Consider the following 5,842-nt stretch of genomic DNA (forward strand, 5'->3'; position numbering starts at 1 on the left):
CAGTCTCTCAAGTAGCTGGGACGACAGGCACGTGCCACAGTACTCAGTTGAAAAACACTTTTAGGTGAAAAAATGGTAAAATACATTATTTTTTGACAATGAAAATATTGTTAGAAAATTCTGAGGAAAAGATTTAAAAAGATACTTCACAAGAAGAGAAAGCTCTTCAATTGAGCCCTCAAATAATTGTCCATAAAATATGAAGACTTTTCTAACAATAGCAAAGACCAATCAATAATCTTGAAAAATCACAAGTACTTTAGCTTCAGATGAGTCATTTGATATAATATACACTGTGCAATTAATACTTTGGTTATATTTTGTCTCAAAGGACTTCAAATTTATGAAGAAATGTCAATTCATAGCCTAAAAGAAACTAACACACGGCATGGATATTTTTAAATCTTTCATAACTGTCAAAGAAGAATTCTAGCCAGACAAGAAAAAAATTAGTCTCTTTCACCACAAATGGTAGTTCCATTATGCCGAATCAAAAATTTGGATGTATTAGAATTTTCAAACAAGAGACTAACATTTTCCTTATTGCTTATCCCATTAGGTGATATATTTTGAAAATAGTTGTGCTTAGTTTTCTGCAGCCGACTCTGTGAAAAGCATCATAGATTAACATTGTTCATTGTATTCATTCAAATGCTATGAATCATCTTCAGTTTAAGGAACAGTTGAAAGAAATAAAAGATGACAGATTTAATGATCTTGTGGTCTTTGTCAATGCTTTTTGAGTCACAGAAGAGCTTTACAAAGGGTTACTGTATTTTTAACTCCAATTCAAGATTTTCTTTAAACAAAGGGAATGCTTGGCAAATTATCCCATAATCAAAGACAAAAAATGGCAGCATGATTTATGTTTTCTCACCAAAATTACACTGCATATCTGGCTGGGTGCAGTGGCTCATGCCTGTAATTCCAACATTTTGGGAGGCTGAGGGAGGCAGATGGCTGGAGCTCAGGAGTTTGAGACCAGCCGGGACAACATAGTGAAACCCTGTTTCTACCAAAAATACAAAAAATTAGCCAGGCGTGGTGGCACATGCCTGTAATCCCAGCTCCTCAGGAGGCTGAGATGGGAGGATCACTTGAGCCTGGGAGGTGGAGAGTGCAATGAGCCCAGATCGTTCCACTGCACTGCCGCCTGGGTGACAGAGCAAGACCCTATCTCAAAAAAAAGAAAAAAAGAAAAGAAAAAAGAAAAAATTACACTGCACATGGATGAACTAAACTTGAAACTCCAAGCTAAGGAAAAGTTTATTTGTTACATAGCTAGACATTTAATGAATGTTGAAACTGAAACTTTTTTTTTTTTTTTCCTGAGACAGAGTTTCCCTCTTGTTGCCCAGGCTAGAGTGCAATGGCTCCATCTCAGCTCACCGAAACTTCCGCCTCCCAGGTTCAAGCGATTCTCCTGCCTTAGCCTCCCAAGTAGCTGGGATTCCAGGCATGTGCCACCATGCCCAGCTAATTTTGTATTTTTAGTAGAGACGGGGTTTCTCCATGTTGGTCAGGCTGGTCTCAAACTCCCAACCTCAGGTAATCCGCCCGTCTCGGCCTCCCAAAGTGCTGGGATTATAGGAGTGAGCCACCATGCCCGGCGAAACTGAAACTTAAAATACAAATCAATAACAATGATTTTATACTTTTTTCTAAATGAAATTAATAGGCAAGTTATTTTATTTAATTGAAACATGTTATGTAAGTTAAGCTGCAAAGACAGAAAAAAATGTGAAGGACATGATTATCATTGAGAAATTTTGAGTTATTTTTCAATTATGTAGTATGTTTCAGATTTGACTCAAGAGTTGGTTAATTTACTTAACTTGGACAGATATAGTTTTGAAACTGATAAACTTTTGCTCCAAAGTCAAATCCTTCTAGAAAGGATGAACAAGTTTTGTCAATGTGGATGCAAATATTAAGGAAAAATTGTTTTGGTACTTTTTTTGGCTAGTGGAAAGTATTTAAGTATATCTGGAACCTCTTAGTGATGAATCTACTTTTCAACCATAAATGTAATGAAATGTAATACACATGAAGTATTTCCAATAAAATTTTGCATTGAATCGAGATGTACTGCAAGTAAAACTAAACACTAAATTTCCAAGATTTAACATGAAACAAGTACATAAAACGTCTCATTAATCAATATTTATATTAAGCACATGTTGAAACGATAATATTCTGAATGTGTTAGGTTGATTTCACTTATTCTTTTAATATGGATACTAATTTTTTTTTTTTTTTTTTTTTTTTTGAGACAGAGTCTCACTCTGTTGCCCAGGCTGGACTGCAGTGGTGTGATCTTGGCTCACTGCAACCTCTGCCTCCTGGGTTCAAGAAATTCTTCTGCCTCAGCCTCCTGAGTAGCTGGGATTACAGGCACCTGCCACCAAGCTCAGCTAATTTTTGTATTTTTAGTAGAGACAGGGTTTCGCCATTTGGCCAGGCCGGTCTCGAACTCCTGACCTCAGGTGATCCGCCCACCTCAGCCTCCCAAAGTGCTGGGATTACAGGCATGAGCCACCACACCCGGCCAGATACTAAAATGTTTAAAACACACATGTAACTCACATTCTGTTGGTATTGGATAGCTCTGATAGAGAATGTAACTGCCATGATAATAAGACAAAGGTGCAGGACCTTGGCCTTGTTCATTGTTATATTTTCAGAGCCAAAAACTAGTGCCTGCTACATTCTAGGTGCTCAGAAAATAACAACTAAATAAATGAATCTACTTGTACCTCAGTAGTATAAGGAAGAGTCAGTTGCAGGAAATAGAAACCACTCCAATTATTTTAAGCAGAAAGGGATTTCAAATAGGAAATTAAGAATTTACAAACAGATGGGCATGGTGGCTTATGCCTGTAATCCCAGCACTTTGGAAGGCCAAGGCTAGTGGATCACTTGAGGCCAGGAGTTCCAGAACACCCCAGTCAACATGGTGAAACCCCATCTCTACTAAAAATACAAAAATTAGCCGGGCATAGTGCGGGCACCTGTAGTCCCAACTACTCAGGAGGCTGAGGCAGGAGAATCTCTTGAATTGGGGAGGCAGACATTGCAGTGAGCTGAGATTGCGCCACTGCACTGCAGCCTGGGCGACAGAATGAGATTCCATTTCCAAAAAAAAAAAAAGAATTTACAAATATCACCGGAAGGGCTGGAGCAATGGGCTCTAGACCAGGCCCCAGGACCAGCCTACCAGGGACACTGCAACCGCTAGGAAGGCAGGACTACTGAAGCTGCTGGCTTCAGAAACACACCTCTTCAGCTGTTAGCACTCTGAGTATTAGATTTAGAGCCACACCACACCTGAGAGATCCAATCCAACAAAAAATAGATGAGCCTCACCCTGCCTCTCATACCCAAGAAGCTGGGTAGACAATGAAATATGTTCCAGAAAAACCAGCAATGATATACTACTCATGGCACCATGCATGTGCCTTCCAATTCTCATGCAAGTGTATCTGATTTATAAAACCAAAATCACACCCAAAAGCAACTACAAATAAACCTCTCCCACCTTCACATTTCCCTCACTGGATAAACTTTTTCAGATTAAACATCCCTTCCTCCAGGAAGCCTTCTCTGACTTCTCCAAGACTATGTTAAGTTGGCATTCCATGTGCTTTATCTACATTCTTTATCAAATTTATTATTCTAATGATAGGCTATTAGCTGCATGAGATGGGGCTGTGTCTGCTTATTCACCATTGCATCCTCCCTACCTAGTGGTAGATGATAAATTCACATGTGTTGAATGAATTAATGAACATGAGCGTAAAGATTTTTTTTTTTTTTTTTTTGAGACAGAGTCTTGCTCTGTTGCCCAGGCTGGAGTGCAGTGGCATGATCTCGGTTCACTGCAACCTCCACCTCCCGGGTTCAAGCGATTCTCCTGCCTCTGCCTCCCAAGTAGCTGGGATTACAGGCATGGGCCACCATGCCCGGATAATTTTTGTATTTTTAGTAGAGACGGGGTTTCATCATTTTGGCCAGGCTGGTCTCGAACTGCTGACCTCAAGTGATCTGCCTGCCTCGGCCTCCCAAAGTGCTGGGATTACAGGCGTGAGCTGCCACACCCGACCGCAAAGAGCTAAATTTTCTTCTTTTTTCTGAGTGGCACTGGCTTTATTGTTTTTGTGGGCGCCTGGAAAGGTTGGGTCCTGGGGGACAGCGGGGAAAGGCCGGGAAGTTGTGTGACCAGGGCCTCAGGTCGTGTGCATCTGGGGTTCCTCCACTTGCGGGTGTCCATTGGTATCACCCGTGCAGCCACTGGTGGCAGCGGGTACCGGTCCTTTCTTGTTTGACACAGGGCAGGTGGCAGCCACGGGTCCGACTCGCTTGAGGCCAGGCACCAGGAGTTCCATCGCGTGCTCCTGGACCACGTGGTTCTGTGGCGGGAGCCCCACACAGGCCCTGAGGATGTTCTCCATGCAGCTGCGCTGGCGGAAAAGTGCATTGATCACCGCGCTGCCCGGCAGCACCAGTGGCGCCTTGAAGAGGAAGCTAAGCAGGGACAGCATGGGGTGGAAGGTCTGTGGCTCGGTGTTGTCATCAGTGCAGAAGCTCAGGCAGTGGCACAGCTCGGTCAGCAGCGCCAGGTCCAGCATGACAGGAGCGGCCAGCAGCAAGTCCTCGCACATGTTGTGCAGCAACAGCGTGTTGGTTCCGCCCAGTATCAGCTCCAAGGTAGACTCATCCAGCGCACGCTTGGGGTCGCCCGCATACGGCATGTACTTGATGACCACGCAGGGGTCAGGCTCCTAGCCGGGCGCGTACAGCACTGGGTGTCTTTGCACCATGTCGTCCACCACGTTGCTCTTGGACACCTCCTCAGAGGGAACCGCGATGGTGCCGACAGGTTCTGCTGGTCTTTGTTCCGCAGGTGGTTATAATTCACAGTCGACTTGGTCTTGAGGCCGGAGCCGATGAGGAAGTCCACGAGCACGGACTTGACTTTGGTCTGGCCTGACTTGAAGTCATCTCCGCCCACGTAAGCCCGGCCTGCCACGCGAGCTTAAGGGCTCCGGGCACCAGGGTTTTCTGTGGGGACCCACTGAGGAAGGCACAGCCCTTCAGGATGCTGGCCACGGCAAAGAGCGTGGAGGGCGACACTTCCAGGCCAAGCTCGATGGTGCGCAGCAGGTTCTCGGCCGTGTACCTGGGACCACCTCACAGAAAGAAGCACTCCGTGTTCGCCGTTCACAGCGCGATGACTTTGTCTAGCCCTGAGCTAGACCGGAAGTCTCGAATGTCTCTGCGGATCTGCTCCAGCCGCTGCGCGCGCGTGCCCGGGATGAGGCGGTCCGCTCGCGCGCGCTCTGGTTGGCCGCGATGAACTCTGGGATGTATACCGAAGGCAGGGGCTGCAGGGCCTCCATGTGAGGCTGCAGTTGCTCCTGCAGTCCCCAGTCCGGCACCTTTGCGAGCCGCATCGCCTCTGCCAGGTTCAGCGACGAGATGTCCCAGCCATCGAACACGAGGTCGTTGGGTGGCACCATGGGCAGCAGCCGCGGAAGGGCGCGAACACCTCCTGACCCTTGGCGTCCAGGCCCAGGCTCACGGTGCCCGCCTGAGACAGCGAACCGTAGTAGTTGGCCTCCTTGCGACCCCTGCGTGTGGGCCAGGACAGACGCAGTAGGTTGGCCAGCACCGCGGCGGTGAGCGTGGAGCCGTTGTTCCCACCTCAGCCGACAAGCATGACCCCTAGCCTGGGCATCTGCCGGCCGGGAGGTCCGGAAGGTGAAGCGCGTGGACTTGAGGTGCACCTTGAGGACGCCGCCCTCGCTGCTGACGCGCGTCGTCTGGTACTCGTACTGAGCCT

The 5,842-nt window shown here is 46.6% G+C and overlaps 1 pseudogene across 1 annotated transcript; it reads right to left on the bottom strand.

Moving 5' to 3' along the window:
• Positions 1-4,104: 4,104 nt before the first annotated feature.
• Positions 4,105-5,573, bottom strand: LOC108525936 (inositol-3-phosphate synthase 1-like; annotated as a pseudogene). Its single transcript, XR_001884373.1, has one exon. The product of XR_001884373.1 is annotated as an inositol-3-phosphate synthase 1-like (transcript).
• Between the last annotated feature and the right edge of the window lie 269 nt (positions 5,574-5,842).

The sequence above is a fragment of the Rhinopithecus bieti genome, unplaced genomic scaffold (genome assembly GCF_001698545.2).
Source record: "Rhinopithecus bieti isolate Rb0 unplaced genomic scaffold, ASM169854v2 scaffold_1599, whole genome shotgun sequence".
NCBI classification, from domain to species: Eukaryota; Metazoa; Chordata; class Mammalia; order Primates; family Cercopithecidae; genus Rhinopithecus; species Rhinopithecus bieti.